This window comes from Microchirus variegatus (assembly GCF_963457635.1).
Source record: "Microchirus variegatus genome assembly, chromosome: 4".
Taxonomy (NCBI): Eukaryota; Metazoa; Chordata; class Actinopteri; order Pleuronectiformes; family Soleidae; genus Microchirus; species Microchirus variegatus.
The window spans coordinates 18,491,829-18,509,007 of record NC_139805.1 but is presented as its reverse complement, the minus strand read 5'-3'; positions in this window follow the sequence as shown (position 1 = coordinate 18,509,007).

Genomic DNA, 17,179 nt, shown 5'->3' with positions numbered 1-17,179 from the left:
TAAATTTTTTTAAATTTGACTTGTTGAAACCCGCAGAGACCCTGAACTCAGCAATTACAGCCTCCATTTATATTCACTTAGGTTGCCAGATAGCTAGTATTGTATTCACAGTTTTACGTCTGTTTTCAGAAGATCTGAAAGACCACTTTCAGGGGACTCGACAGGTTCCCTGGTTACTAACTCCAGGTTTCCATCATGGCAGAAAGCTGCTTCAGACTGCTCCAGCTCGTCTTTCCCTACCTGGCCTCAACACAGCCTTCATTCCAGTGGTCTGCATATGTTTCCCACAAACCGTCCTGCAGCTGAATGTTCTTGCGGCAGCCATATTTCCAGACCTGCAGCCATCCTGTAAATGGTTTTATGGTCGAACCACAAAAAAGGCCTGTCAGTAACCCAGCCGTCTTGACCGAGAGGAGCTCGTCTTCACTGCTGGAAGTCTGCTCTGTCCACACAATCTTTATGTCTGCAGGGAATTTTGCTCTTGTTATAGGTTTCATTATCTACCTCTGGTGAAGTTTTTCCCTGATTAAGTCAATGAGACATCCTCAATGACCTCAGAGTAATTCTCCTGAGCTGTCCACCTCTCTGTCCTTGAGGATTCCTGCTCCGTTCTTGCCCTGTCCTGTTGTTCCATCCCAATTCCATTAATCTGCTCACTGTCCTCCCAGACCTCTGTCCCTTGATGTTTTTTGTATTTTCAGGATATACTGGCTAAAATAGGCTTTCTTTACTTATTGTTGTTTCACTAGTGAAAAGCGGATACGATGACTAATTAGTTTAGATGTACAAAAACAGTACCACAATGAAAATGATTTACCAAAACTTTACTGAAGTCTAGTGTATCACGCAATGCATTTCAACTGAAATGCATTCCAGTTGACAAAAACAAAGTTCTATTTTATGAAGCATGAAATCATGAATATGAGCATTCTGGAGTTCTGAATTAAACACTGTGTGTGTTCATAAACAGTTTTGACTGCTGCAACCACTGGGATGAATAAACCCATAGAGCATTTTGGAGAAACTGCATATTGAAAATAAATTTTGCTAATAAAAAATGAAGTTTTATATGAAGTGTTTCCCGCCCATAGTAAGTAAGACATAGAGGTAATCACATTCTGTAATTACAAATTAAAAACTGTACTTTTAAAAAAGCTGAGAATGTATTATTTAACGTTAAGTTAAATGAATCACAGGCACTCTGATTACCAATGGTACTAAGGTGATGTGGCCCAGCTCCAGTTTTAACATTGTTAGCCTACAAATGTCTACATCTGGTATCAGAGCAAAACATAAACGATTCCCTTGCAAGTGCACTGTTTATTTGCAACAATTGATTGCAAAATGATCCATTATGTATAGAGCGAAACAGGATGTGCTGCCTCACTGTTATTGTGCCTCGTGATCCTATGTGGGTCTGAAATCTGCAAAGCCAGATAAGAGGCCTGGCTGGACTGTCCATTCACAAATTTCTCATGAGGTCACCCAGCTGTTGGATATTAAAAGCCAGTGGGGGCGGCTGTGGTGGGAGAGGCAAGAAAGTCTTACTCCTAAGGATGTTTTTCCTCTCTGTCATGATAACACTGCCGGTTCCTTCCTTTGAAAAAGGACAGTGACTACACTTCACGTCAAGGAAGAGAGAAGCGTCTGTGTACGTCTTTTGTGAGTCATTCATTCGCAAAGTTGTTGTTGTGTCGGTCAAGCGCCGCAGCTGTACAGGAAGGAGTTAGGTTATCAGTGCTCTCACCGGCGGACACTCACGTCATTCCTCAGCTACTGTGCAGATGTGTGTTTTCTCTGTTTTCTCTGCTCTCAGCGGGAAGTATATAATGGCAGGGAAACGACACTGACTGATTTCTCAAAACAAGAACAATCTGACAGAAACTTTTAGGCCTCTCTGCATGGGGTTTGCATGTTCTCCCCTGTGTGTGTGGAGGTTTTTTTCTCCAGGTTCTCCGGTTTCCTCCCACAGTCCAAAAACATGCAGATTTGGGGATTACGATTGTACACTCTAAAATGACCGTGGGTGTGAGTGTGAGAGTGAATGGTCGTTTGTCTCTATTATGTCCCTGTGATGGACTGGCGAACTGTCCAGGATGTACCCCGCAAATGTCAGCTGAGACGAGTGAGTGAGTGAATTAACTTAGTCTTTTGGTATCTTTTAGGGCCTTTAAATAAACAACTGTTGTGGATTAAAGAACTAATAGATGCCACTAAATAAATATCCGAACTCTGAATGATCAAGTTAACTCATTAAATGCACCCTGCCGTGTAAGTTGGTAAGGTGTTTTGAGAGTGTTTTGATCAATTCTAGTCAATCAAGAGAGAGTTAAATTGAGGAAGAGAGCTATTTACCACCGTTTAAAAAGCACTTCCCTGCCATGAGTTGAACCGAGATTGAGATTAATTTAATAGCCCATTAATTCTTCCCAGGTGTTTAAATGGAAATGAGGGATTCAGATTATCCAACGCACCAGGAAACAAGTCAACACTACTCTATATTATACTGCATACACACTGTTATGAGCCTTTTTCATGGCAGACATTCTGACAGGAAGAGAAAAAGCTTTTGCTGAATAGTAATTTTCACGTGGTAATGCTGCATCGTCATCATTAAAAATCATCTAACGAATAAGATTGCAGTATATCAATAAAAGTGCTGATAGTTTCCTCAAACTGTCCAACCCTAGTACACATTGTTTGTATGGAAACCCTGGAACCATCACAGTGATGCACTACTACCAATTTTTAAGAAGATCTTCATGATGTCTAGTTATTAATTCTGTTTTATACATTTTTGCTATCTTCATCATCTTCCTCTTCAAGTGTTTGGAGGTTGTTTATTTATCGGTTATTTGGTTATTCATTTCTGTTAAGTGTGGCAAACACAGCATGGACCCAAATGCACGAGACAAGACGAGAGCAAAGTTTAAGAGCTTTTATTTAATGCTCAAAATTGCGTCAAAAAACAAAAGGAAGCGCAACGCACGAATAACAGAAAAACAACTGTAACTGAAATGAACTTGATCTTCAGACTAAAATAGAACTTTAAATCTTCTTTAGCAATGCATAAGCACGAACAAAGGGAGGGAGACACCTATATAGGGGAAGAGGGAGCCAGGTGCAAGTAACTGGGAATCACACCAGGTGCAGACATTTAGAGGATCAGAAAAGACAGACAGAATGCAGAAGAACAGGAAATGGAACCCTCACCAAAATAAAACAGGAAGTGACAGAAAATGTGACAAACATAACTAAACAAACTCGACGACTTGTGACAATTTCTTTCCTTAGTCCCCCTGGCTGTCTTCATTCTGTTTCAGTGACTGTATGTACTGTAATGTACAGTATATACAAAATTTGTACACCGTCTGCAAGCTTTGTGCAGTTTTTGGTGTATTTCTGTCACAGTAATAGCAGTTCACCAGTGTTACAGTATTACCACATAGTGCTACATTTTTTGACATGATGTGTTTACGGAAAACCTTTTCAGAACGGATGAGGAAAAGATCGTCGAGACAGAGACGTCTCTGTTTCCGTGTGGATGAGGCCACATGAATACACAGAGCCACAGTTTATATTATCAATAACACTCGTGCTATCCCTGTCAAAATGTCTGCGAGAAAAAAGCCAGTTAGAAGGAAAAACACAGGTTCTACAGATAAAACCAGGACAAAGGACTGAGGCAGCTGAATGGAACTTTCTTAGGTTCCTATGCTTTTGATTTATTGGACTACATGTGATTATCCAAAAGAAACATATGCCAAGTCTGAGTAATGTTACTGAAAAATCTAATGCAGCAGTAATGGATTGTATTCACTTGTAGGTACAACTTTACATACACAACTTGTGTGCTTCTTCACTTTTTGTAATCAAAAATCAAATTTTGGTTTGAGAATATATATTTTTTCATAGTCCATTTTCAGCCCCGCTGCATGTTTTCGATCTTCCCCTGCTCCAACACACCTGATTCAAATAAATGGGTTGTTACCAGGCTTTTGCAGAGCTTGCTGATGAGCTGACTATTTGAATCAGGTGTGTTCGAGCAGGGGAAAATCTAAAACATGCAGGGCAGTGGGTCCTGAGGACCAGGAATGACTGTCTTAGAGCTTCACCAAACCTTCACATAGAATATATTTTCTCCCAACAGATGAACCAATGTTCACCCCAACACTATGTTCACCAGGCTTTATGAAAATACCTGTAAATTCTACGTCATGCAATTTCTCAATATCGTTGGTTTTACAGTTCAAGTGCAATGATCTTGTACTATAGTTGTACATGGTTATATCTGTATATTATATATTTTCTTTCACTTTAAAACAGTGGCATTTTTATTGTGATAGCATTTTTTATATATATAGTTTTATTGTCCTACACAGCCATTTACTGCAGTTGAATGTGTTGACAAAAGAGGGTTTGCTAAGAAATAAAGAAAATGTTTGTTGTAAGCAGGGGACGTTGAGAGTTGAGAAATTATAATTTAAAGGGGACATATTATGCAAAATCAACTTTTTAATCATTTAAATCCTTACATCTGGCACTCCTGAGGCCCTATCAGTCAGCAAAGTGTTAAAAAGATGACACACTCATGTTTTTATGGTCCTCCTCAGTCTAAGTACTGGAGATAAAACATGCGATGTTGACTTCCGCGTTCATTGTCACAAAGCGCTAAATTCCTGGAATTGTTGTCTCGCGGCGCTCCACTTTGTGCGTAAAACGCGCGAGAGTGCCGGCGAGGGCAACAGTGTCCGAAAACTGGAAGTCCACGAAGTTAACTGCCGTTAGCTCCCAGTAGCCTCTGTGGCTGATGTCATTTCCTGTCTTTCGTTTCGTTTTACTTTTTTTTTTTATAAGGTGGACCTAAAGAGGTACTACTAAACGGAGCATTCTGAACAGGACTGTTTTGGCAGGGTGATTGAACTGCTGTGGTGCTTCATCCTTATGGTATTTTAACCAAAGCATGTCACAGACATGTTCATTAGGACACCAGGGAACTAGGTTAACTTGGAGAAATAGGGTATAATATGACCCCTTTAATGTAGCAATGAATTGAATGAAAAACATCTATATTGCAATCAACCACTAAACGGAACAGAACTCATCTTCAGTTCACTTCTCATTCACTCATTCATCGTCTCCCACTTTATCCTCCACATGAGGGTCGCTGGTGCCAATCCCAGCTGACACGGGGCGGAAGGCGTTGTACATCCTGGACAGCTCGCCACACAGAAACAAACATCCATTCAGTCTCAGAAGTTGAGAAATGTTCAACAGCTCAAGTGTAAGCCAATCAACTCCACCCATCCATTATCTACCGCTTTTATCCTCCACTGGAGGGTCGTGGGGGGTGTGTCTATCTCAGCTGACATTGGGCGATAGGCGGGGTAAACCCTGGACAGTTCGCCAGTCCATCACAGGGCCACATATAGAGACAAACAACCATTCACTCACACTCTCACACCTACAGTCAATTTAGAGTGTACAATTCACCTAATCCCCATATTGCATGTTTTTGGGAGGAAGCTGGAGAACCCGGAGAAGACCCACGCACACCCAGGTCTTATTGCTGCAAAGGCAAGAGTGCTAACCACTACACCAACCATGGGCCCGCCAATCAAATCATGTTAACAACACACGGCCCGAAACAAGGCTTGTGGGTAAGGCTGTTCACCCCATTGCTAAACAAAGTGGCAGACTTAGTGGATATATCACCTCAGCAAAATGAAGAACTCTTGCTCTGTAGTTAGTCATGCCAGACACTGTTCTGCTAAACTCCAGTAGCTACCTCCAGCACCGAGTGTCAGACCTGAACAGGTGTTAACATGACATGTACTGTATGTGTGAATCCAGCGTCATGGCTTTATAGCTGTCTAATAAAGTCAGTCAGATTTTTACAAATCTATTATGAGCTGCACCATCCAAAGTGGAATGAATGTTATCTCTGATAATCTGAGCAGATTGTGGCAGGACATTCATTAATCAGTAGTTAACTGACAACACTGTCAACGCACAACTTTGCATGTCTAAACACCTCGTATTGGCAAATTAGGTGTCTCTAAGACAGACATTTATATCAAACAATTGCTATGCTGTAAACATTTGAAATTGCTTTGGCATTTGTTTTACAGCCAGCTATTTGCATGCACATGAAAAAACTTGAAACATTACTGTGGTTTCCCCATAAAAGTTTGACATATTGGGAACAGGAGAGACATGAATATTATTAATCATGGCTACATTCCATTTATATTTTATATTGCCCCTGCTGGCTGTAAGTGGTACTGCTTGGGACACTCACGAAAGTAAAGTTATCATTAATATTGATTATTAAAGTAAATGAACTTTCCTTCATTGACAAGTCCACCACGTGTGTCTCAAAGATGTCAAACCAAGGCCTCACACAGTAAGAGCTTTCAGATACATGTTACTGTCTGAATGTGTGCGGATGTGCGACAGAGAGTTGTTTGTTTAGCTGTAAACAGCTCAGACTGAAAGGGAAGGAAGACTGATATCCTTACTCAAAATAATGAATGAAGAAACAGGATGTGCATAGTAGGGGATGCATATAGTAGGGGGCATGGCACGACATTGTCAGGCTGCAAAAGTTCACCATCACTGGCTGTTGAATTTACAGCCAGCTAAATTAACTTATTATAATTCAACAAAAGTCAAAGGTAAGTCAAGGGAGCAGAGAACTATTTCAGGTCAAAGACCTCCAAACATCCTGTAGAGTCTCAGACTGTGACCCTACCCATATCCCTGGAATAAGTTAAAGTATATCCCCAGGATAGTCTGCGATATTGAACCCAATAATGCCAACTGCAATAGCAACACAAACAAAATAGTCACCAATACTCCCAAGTTTTGTGCAGATGACAGAATCTCTGAGAACCAAAATGGTATAACCTGAAAATACAGCGCTACAGTTCTCACTCAAGGGTGAATAATCTTACCCGACACAAAGGCCACAGGCTGATCACAGATCCTGATAAAACAAGACAAAGTGGATGATTAGATAACTGCATTGCAGAGACAGTGCAGCACCCATAAAAATTACAGGATGCACAGGACGAGTTTGGACAGAGGTAGAAGTTAACCACCCTTTTTGCTGTTTACGAAACAAACTCAGTTTGAATGGGGCAAATTAGCCTATACTTGAGTCATAATGTCAATTAATTAACATTTCCCTGAGGAGATAATGGTCATAATTGTTACTTAGTGTTCTTCTTCAAAAGAACATGACGTCAGTTTTGTAAAGTATGCTCCCTTTTAGAGGAAAATAATATACAATAAAGCAACCCTGTAATTGGCTATATAGAAAGAACACCCCATGCCACAATATCTTTATGTTTTTATAATTTCAGAATGACAACCATGGACCATGAAAAGCACATATGTCAAAAGGTTTTTCAAAAGAAAGCAAAGACACAACAATTAGTTGGTTTGATGTGGTACCTGGGGACCTTTTATGGAGTCCCTTGAAGCCCTGCTCGGAGAAAAAACTGTGAAGTGTGAACTGAAGCAATGTAGACCAAACATTAAGCCCCGACACCTACAGGTCCATTTTGAGTAGATGCTGCACTAGTGCATTAATCCCTTCAATAAACAAGAGCTGAAGGCTTCAAAACTCTGATCTGACATGTGTGCACCTGTGTGTTATGCAGAAAGATTCCTGAAAAAAGAATGTCCAGGTGTGTATTTCAACAACACTCACAACGACACAAACAAAACCACAAGAATGCACGTGAACAGCCAAATCATTTTACCTCTATTGATACGTGGTATGTTGACAGATCATTGTTTACACTGAGTGTAGTTTGGTACACAGGGAATGAAGACATATAACCGGTGAGCCTGTCAGATTCTGTCAACATCCACTTCTCAAACAGCCGGAACACTTGTCTTTGGTGTTGATTTACGCACCTGCAAATGGCTGCGACGGCTTCAGCGTTGCATGAGCTCAGTGAGGAACGAAACGAGACGACACGCATCTCCTCAGAACTATATTAAGAATTCCCCTGGAGACATAATCATATAAACGTGTAGGTGTGTCTGCTATCTGACGTCACACACACCATCAATGTAATGGAGGTTCCATCAGTGAGGAATGCAGTGAAAATCAAATATACTCACCACAACCTAAATCAAACTGATGATTTAGGTTGTGTATGATTTAACAAGGTGCATGGCTGGGTCGTACACCGGGCTGGTGCCGTTCTCTGGCTGCACTTCTGTGCTTCAGAAAGGATGGAATGCTAGTCTATCACGGAATACCTCTCCCTCCCTTTATGTTGAGTTGTAAGCAGAGAGCATCATTTTTCAAATCTTTGGTCTGACCGTGGGACTTGATCAACTGAGCTGAGCAAACATCTGTAACTACCTCTACGTAGAAATCACATCGTCCCTTTGGGGAAAATTACTTCTTAATTTGTAAGGGTGGAACTCAAAAATAGTTTTTAGATTTCAAACACTTTCTATGATTGTTTTAATCTGTATACTGAATGCATATTTTCTTATATTACCAACAACTATCGGGCACATGCACTAACGTTTTGACTCTCTCTTGCATCGTTAAAGAAAGCAATCTTCCCTCTTTACTGGATCCACTCCAAGATGTAATTGCTTCTTTCTTGTGAAATCCTCCACCCTTCCACCAAACTAAACCTCGGAAACTGGCTTCTGTAGGTTTCTAATGATCCTGTTAATAACCAGAGATGGACAACACAGAAAACAAACTCTGGTGGAATTAAGCCGTTAACACCTAGCCTCAAAATGTCTGTCTGGACTTTTTTTGTGTGTGCTTCTTTTAACCATAAAAAGACCAGAAAATGTCCTGTGAGTAAGTTCTTTTGCCCATTTTTCCAGAATAACTTAATATCAAAATCTGGCAATTATTTACAATTTACTGCATGTTAAAATAGTGTTTTAACAATTTAAAAAGAAGAAAGTAGTTCTACATGAAAACCAGATTTTGCGTGATAAATTTGACATTTGAACAGTATAAAACAAGCCAAAAATTGAAACTATGTACAGGCATTTTTCCACTTTTTCCCTTTAGGGCGACGGCATAATAGATTACCATAATAGCCCCACGTTGGCTTTGACTTGCAACTACAGCTTTCAGAAACTGGTAATGCAAAGTGCGTTTGCGCAAATGTGCACTTGGACGCTTGGTGACCTACAGTTTACTTTAATTAGCATAATAACCACCTCATTTGATGAAAATGTAATTGTTGTGGACAGTTTTTTTTCTCTAATTGATAAAAAATAGTCAATTGCTTCAATTCAAAACAGAAAAAACAAAGGGCCCAATACAAGAATGACACAGATAAAGTGCCACTGTTTACAGAGTTTTACTCTAAGCATAGATGCCCTGTTAAGTATTCAAATAAAAGATGACACAAATGTAGGACTATAGGAAAAAGAAAGGACTATAATAATAACAGTTTATTTGATGAAGTCCAGATTCATAAAAAATCAAACAAATAGAAGACTCCAGGCATATAAAGAATGTGACGGAAAGGCAAGAAGGGAAACAAAATGCACTGCCAAAGAACACAGGGATCAGGGAGAAACAAAGGAGAGAGGACCTAACGAGTCACAGGTGAAACCCATACGAGCAGGAATCGTGTGGGGGGAGACGCACACAAAGAAGATACAACAGGAACTAGAACACCAGAATGCAAACAGTGAAATGCAAATGTTAAGTAACAGAAAAAGGATAACTAACATACATATCAGTCAGGATCCACTGCTCCTGTCGGTCAGATTGTAGAGAAAGGCGTGAGTGAGTGAGTGAGTGAGTAGTTAGTCCCACAGATCATCATGTGAATAAAGTGGCTTTAGTGTCAATAAACGAGTGAAACGCAGTTGGGGATCCAATCTCTTTGTTTTACTCAGCACATTGGACAGATGTCCAAACATCACCCTCTCTGTGTCTTGTTATTGCTCTTTTGTTAATTGCTTTCACTGGAGCCAATAAAATCAACAGATCCCTCTTGTGTAATTATCAAATCATATCAGGTATGGAATTGAAATGATGTGTAAACATTTGTCAGAGTAGGATGAGGAAAGGTTTATCAGAAAGTTGTAGATGTTGGAACACTGCAGGTCTGGAATAATGTCCGCACAAGCCTTTTGAAGCACAGTGAGGAGTCATTTAATTGTTTGACAAAGGTTTCCTGCCAGTGGTGTAAACAATCTCCGCCACATGATGTCCATACTCCAGAGCACTATAAAGCCTTACTAAACAACTGAAACTGATTACTCTTTGAAATATGCTGCACTGAATGTTCACAAAAGAACAACGACCTCTGAAATTCTTCAATATAAAAAGCTTGAAATAACCTGAAAACATCCAAAGACTCTCAAGCTGATATGTGAAAGAAAAATGATCTGGTTTGATGAAACAAAGATTGAAATGCTCACACGTCTCTCGAGCTCAGTATGATGGGTGACCATCAGGTTCTTGGTCACCATATGCTGCACGCTAACAACTCACGGTAACAAGTGCAGCGGACTGTGGAATTTCATGCATATGCATCGTCCCTTGACCCCTTCACATATGGTGTCAATTAGAAAAATTATTATTTTTATACAGTATATGTGGAGGTCTATGAGTTTTCTGGTGTCATGTACAAAGTTGCATACTTTCCCATATTCCATCTGTCAGTAACACCATGTGTGAAGGAGTTGAGGGAATATGAAAAATTGCGTGCTTGAAATACCACGGTCTAACATACTTATGACCTGAGTGACTGTAGCATATGGTAAAGGACACTACTACACATATTATAATAGATTACAGATTATTAAATGACCTTGGGATTAAGTATCAGATGTTAAATTAACTAATAAAAAAGTGATGTGATGATGTGATGACGTGAGCCAATTTATGTCCCGTTCCCACCAAGCAGCATATTATTAACATTTTTGATTGTAAAAAGTGATAAAATGGCACCAAAATGACAAATCTGGATATTTAACATTTTGTTACCATTATTTTGGGATATCTAGCACAGTGCACTTTGTTATTAGAGAATCATCAACTCTGGAAAAAATTGACAAATGTTGGTTTGAAATATGTGCAAAGGTGTAATATAAATAAACATAACTGAATGAATAATTCTCCTTAATAAAAAAACAATTATTCATTTTTCCTTTACCAAGAAATTAAGTGTTTAAAATTGTCATTGTGATGGGGCGCAATGTTGCATTACATTGCATAACAGTGGAGAGGATAATAGGACGATAATAAATTATTATGGGTGACATGTTTGGCACAGATTACTCTGGGTACGCATCATGATCTATGTGCCAGATCCAAAGAAATTGGAGATTAAAATGAACTCAATACCTTGCTTTTGTTAACCTTGCAGAACCAGTTAAATATTTCATGAGCAGACAAATGATATCCTCTTGCCCGGTGGAATGTTCCAGCTCACACAAAGGCTTAGAAAAGTGTTTCACACAAGAAAAAGTCCCCAACAGCAAAGTTGACATACGTTTGTTGTCATCCTGCAGGCTGGGTGATATTTTTCTGTGACTCATGTTGGAAGTGAAAACTGTCATTGAGTTGAATAATAGCTGTGAGTTTGGAAGTTACCGTCTCAAATGACCATGGATCATATCCAAAAATTTGAACAAATAGCAGAGTTAAATCTCCATGGTACCTGGCTGCGTGCTGATGCAAACAAAGCAGCATCAAGGATGAGGAAACGACAGTGTGACAGTAATGAAATCTGCTCTTTATGTGACCAATTAAACATACAGAAAGAGTCACAGACTCATTTCCCTACAGTGACAATTTCTTCTCTTTTTATTTATTATTACTATTATACAGAAATGTATTAAAAGCAACAGTTAAAATGTAACAATTACACAGAGAAAAACAACAACAATAAAGGGACAAAACTCAAATGCAGACAGAATACATAGACTCTACAAGGACTCGGCAAACAAGATGGCATCACACATCACTGACTGCATAATTTTCCCTTCTGACAGTGTTTGTGTCCATATTGTGAAGGATGGAACTGGAACGGCGTGCGAGAGAGATTGATCGAGAGATGCAGTGAGCGTTTATTTGAACATGTTCAAAATCTGTCTCTCACAGGGAGACAAAGCAGCCAAAAACATAATCTCTTTGGTGAAGATAATAAAACTATAAGACTATCCATCCACTGAATCAACTCCAGACGACAGTGGGTGAGAGTCAGGGAAAACAGGGCTTACATTTATATCAATGGGTTATTTAGAGTCTCAATTTAAACCTGATGACTTTGGGAGGAAACTGCAGCACAACATGCAACTCCATACAGAAATAATTAGGTTTCAAACTAAGAACTTTCTGCAAACATTCTAACCACAGTGCTGACTAACACTTGCATTGCCAGATGTAGTTTGTCATTAAACTTGTAAACAATGAATCCTAATGACAGGTACTGTAATAGTGTGTTGTATGATTAACCACTGACCTAACCCTATAGGCTCATTTCCCCTTTTGGTGTGAAGTTTCTCCCTCACTTTATGACCTGCACACCATAAAAACATCATATTGGACAGATATGAGACTGTTGTAGTTCATCTTGTCCAAATCTGTACTTAACAAGTAAGTGAGTACCTTTTGTAACACACTCCTTGTTCGCAATGTTTGCACATTGTTAAAACAGTCACTCAAACAAAATAACACATGTCTGTGAGCAATGGGAAAACTCTATAAAATGTTACAAATCAAACAGAGTATAAAACTGTTGTTTATCCACAGACTTTGTTCAGAGTTTTAGATTTACAACAGAGTCACAGTGGCCATCTGCTGGAGTTCTCAGCCCCTGAGCCTGACTGTGACTGACCTGTCAGAGGGCTGGAAACAGAGAGTTCACACGTAGGGCATTAGGAAGTGCAGTGTACCTTAGATAAAGTGTTGCCCCCCAATGCTCACACACACACATACACACACACGCCTCTGTGGTTTGAGTATCTCTAAGCTTCTGGTTCTGTCTGTCAGTCCACAGCAGCACCCATTCTTGGCTCTGTCAGAGTGTGCACTGGGGTTTAAGTTTCCTGAGCAGCTTGAGCAAATATGGGAAGTGGTGGTGACCTGAAAAGTAAGCCATATGTGACACCCATGTTACCGTCGTTTGTCACACCAGAGTCTTGCCAAAGAAGTAAAAAAAAAGATCAATTTGAGCGGTTCATTTCACTGGAAAACATGTTTATTACCATGCTTAAAATTCCTTTACAAATGACCGGACGTTCTCTATGTTGGTGAATGCAGGGCACAGTCAGTGAATGGGAATGTGTTCTGTTACAGAATATTTTGAACTTTAACTGAAGATGTTAAGTGTGATGTCTCATAAAGCACTGAACCCAAAAGCACAAATTCAGAGTGTCCAAAAACAAAGTTTATATATCAGGTCCTTTTGTGTATTCAAATTAGGATGTCTAGACTCAACTCTCACCTAACTACAACATCTGCAGGATACCTCTGTGGAAGTCAGCCCCCGATACCGGCCGTAGACAAAGGGGTGTGAAAACACGGCCTGGAGGGGCAGACCCCTTCCCAGCCAAAGAGATCTGAAAGGGATGTTTCCCAGGTATAAATGCTTATGTCTCACTAGGCTCTGGGTCTTTCTTCATCTCAACCACTTGTGTGCAGATTGACCTTTTCTTTGCAAAGAAAATAAAACCTTGTCGGTCAGCAGAAGTCTCTATTTCATTCTTCACCAGCAGCAGCAGAGAATTTCCACAACAGCAGCAAACAAATGAAGCACACTAACACTCGAACTACCTACTAGAACAAGGACAGTCATTTTGGCTGTACTTATACTTAAATTGCCTTTAGTTTCAATAATCAAAGTACAAACTGAAAATAAATAGATATGTAATGTGAATAAAGGTGACAAAAAAAAGACATCAGGCGATCCCACCACTCACTCCCTGAAGCTGCATCTCCGTCAGAGTAGAGCTAATGCCTCTTGGACATTAATTTTTCTTCTTGAAGTCATCATTAGTTGTTTTATTTATTCTAGTTTACAACCAAGATATCAGTAGTCACGGTGACGTCTTCAATGGGCGGGGTCAGTATCCAACGAATAGACATGATACATGATTTATAACACATACCGTCAAATTGACGGCTATGGTAGTTAGAGGTAGACATGACTGTGGTAGAGCAAAACCGGCAGGACGAGAGCAGTGCATGTGTCATGACAGATCTGACAGAGGGTGAATGAAAATGGGTTGTATTTGACCAGGTGTGGAAGTGGGCGGGGAAGCTCAGGTGAGGGGGAAGGAGGTAATTGCAGGGCAGACGAGGGTTTGGAAAGATCTGCAGTGACAGGAGACTTAGTGACGCAGATGAACACAGGAAATAAACAGTCCCTAATCAGGTGACCCTGTGATAGTTCAGATGTGGATCAAAGGCATCACATGGCATGAAACATCATATGATGCTTAGGAAATGACACTTAAAAGATGCCCTGGGGTATTATTTATGTTCTCTGAATTAATTCAGAATGCATGCTTTCATGAATTTGAAGGCAGAAAAAAAGTAAATCTTGTACGCAGAAACAACGCGTGACAAACAGGAGGGGGTTTAAATTAAACTGCCAGATTTACCACAAACAGTATCGGAAGGAGAGTGACATGCTTATCAAAATTTACAACCACACCTAGGAACCACAGTAAGTTGAGCAATTCATGCCCAGTGCCCACACAGGGGACCTGTTGCAAGGAACACACATTCTTTCTTTCTAATTCACTTACTACTTACATCTCCCGTTGCTGTTATTGTGGAGCTGTGAAACATCGGGTTTGTTTTGAGCAGAGAGAAATGATTGGTATGGTGATGATTGTCAAAAGATGAATAATGGCCGTATTGCGTAAGAGTTTAATAACAAAAAAAGAAAGCAGTCAATGTTCATATGTATGTAGTTTTCTTGCTTCGACAAGAACTTTGTTGTACTAATGATGATATGAATCTTCAACATAGTGCGCGTCTGTTTGCCCTCAAGGAGAGCTGGAGCCCAAAAGACAATGTGAGCATGTGCTGCTTTTAGCGGAAACAGTGGTGGAAGACTGACAGGTCGTATATCTTTTTTATATTTAACTGCAGCATGAAGACGAAAGGAGCTACTGATTCTGAGTATTTCTTTATCAGAAAAGCATAATGTCGTTCATTATAGTTTGTATCCTGTTTTGGGGGAAAAAAAAGATAACCCAATTATACACATTAATAATTTGAAATTCAATTATTTTCTTGAGTTTGTACACAACTCTTTTTACTGCAATAATCCAGAAGATTCATCCACACCTTCCTCACCATGCTCTTTCCAAACATCTTTAAGTCTGATCAACAAATATTTGCATCCAGCCACTCTCCTTCAATGGTGGGATTTCCTGCTTGTGCCTTATCAGCTCCATCGTAAAAACAATGGACTCTGCCCACGCAAAATGTGTGTGTGCACCGGGCCTGTCTGTTTCAAGCGCTGCTGTCCGCCTTGTGGCTTTCCCCTCGTGACCAGATGTCCCTTTCTGGGATGGAGCCAAATGGTTTGGAGTAGAGCAGGAAGAATGGCAAAAACATTAGACAGTGTGTCATCCATTAGCGTAGTTTACAGTAGCATGTGGTAACCCAAATATCCAGCTAACCTCCATTTCACAGCAAAGATGAGCTGATGACTCACTTATGACAACCACCTCAGGGAACAACCTGCCACAAGCATTCACTCACAGTGAGACGCCTGGCACTCTGCTTGGAAAAAATATGTCATATGTCTGCCATAAACAGATCATGGTGCATTACCATGCAGAATCTGAGCTCTGCCAATTTGTAAAAGATGTGCATAATCATTTTGGGGCATTTAATATGTGAAAATGAATCATGAAAATGTAATATTAAGTTCAATATAAGCAATTTTATTTACATTGACACATGTAACAGCAATACATTACATTTTTTTTGCCATAACACTAAAGCCTTTAATAAATATGTAGCAAAATGCAGGAAATATTTCAGGTGCGCCGGAGCAAAGAGATGTAAATAATCAGTTATTCTGAGACAGCTCCTTCCACATTGATGCATATTGATGATGAATGATGACAATTTTTTTCTGAGGCAGTTTCCTTTTAGACAGTTTGAAATGATGAAACAGTTATGTTTCAGTTCCCATGGTGACAGAGAAACAAACTCAATTTGGAAGTTGGAAATCTGTGAAACAGATACGAATAAAAACAGGACAATACATTTCTGCAGCAGTGTACCACATCTATCTTCATTTAGATAAACATCTTCAAAAGCATCGACATAAATTTACAATGATGTGAAAATTGATATTTACAAAAAGACAATTCGGTAAGACTGTGGGGTTTTAATAGCCTAAACGACTTGATGAATAATTCGTAGTGGCACATCTTAACAGTATATATTTGAATTTGACAATCATACAGATGTGCACACAAAGACGACTGACACATAAACGCACACTCATACACACAAACAGGACACTTTCCTGGTGCTCTTCACAAAAACATCTACCAGTGGGAAAAGGGAACTCATAATAGTCTGGACCAATACAGACTCCTCGCTGGGAGGTACTGAAAGTCCCACTTCTGATGGAGGAAACAGCTGGAGACAATGAAGAGGAGGACTGCTGGGAAACCAGCTACAGGCTGGAGAACAATGAGATCGCCAACACTGACCAGTGTCAACTTCTCAAGAGTGACTTGAAGAACCTCAGATTCCCCCCCTGGCTTTTCACCTGACTTTAACCATAAAGACATACACCAAAGTACTGCAGCAGTAACACGGGGCAGAAACACGTCAAACAACAGCCTGTCGACCAACACAGAAACTCCCGTTTCGTTATCCTTCGCGAAGGAAAAAAAAATATATATATAAAAAAAAGTGAAAAGCAAAGACAACACATCTCCGAAATGGCAGTACCTGTCTCGTGCTTGTAAACAAAGATCATACACTGCATGTGGCAGGGAAGGAACCATATAAACCTTTGCAGTTATTTACACCTTTACAAGAGAACTCTACAGCGGCTATACAGGCTGATATTGCAACAAATATGAGACAAATGTGAAGAGTTGTGGGCTCCATGTTCAAACTCTTTCCATGTCATCACATTATAACAATTACTATTAACCTTCAGATATTTACATTTACAGT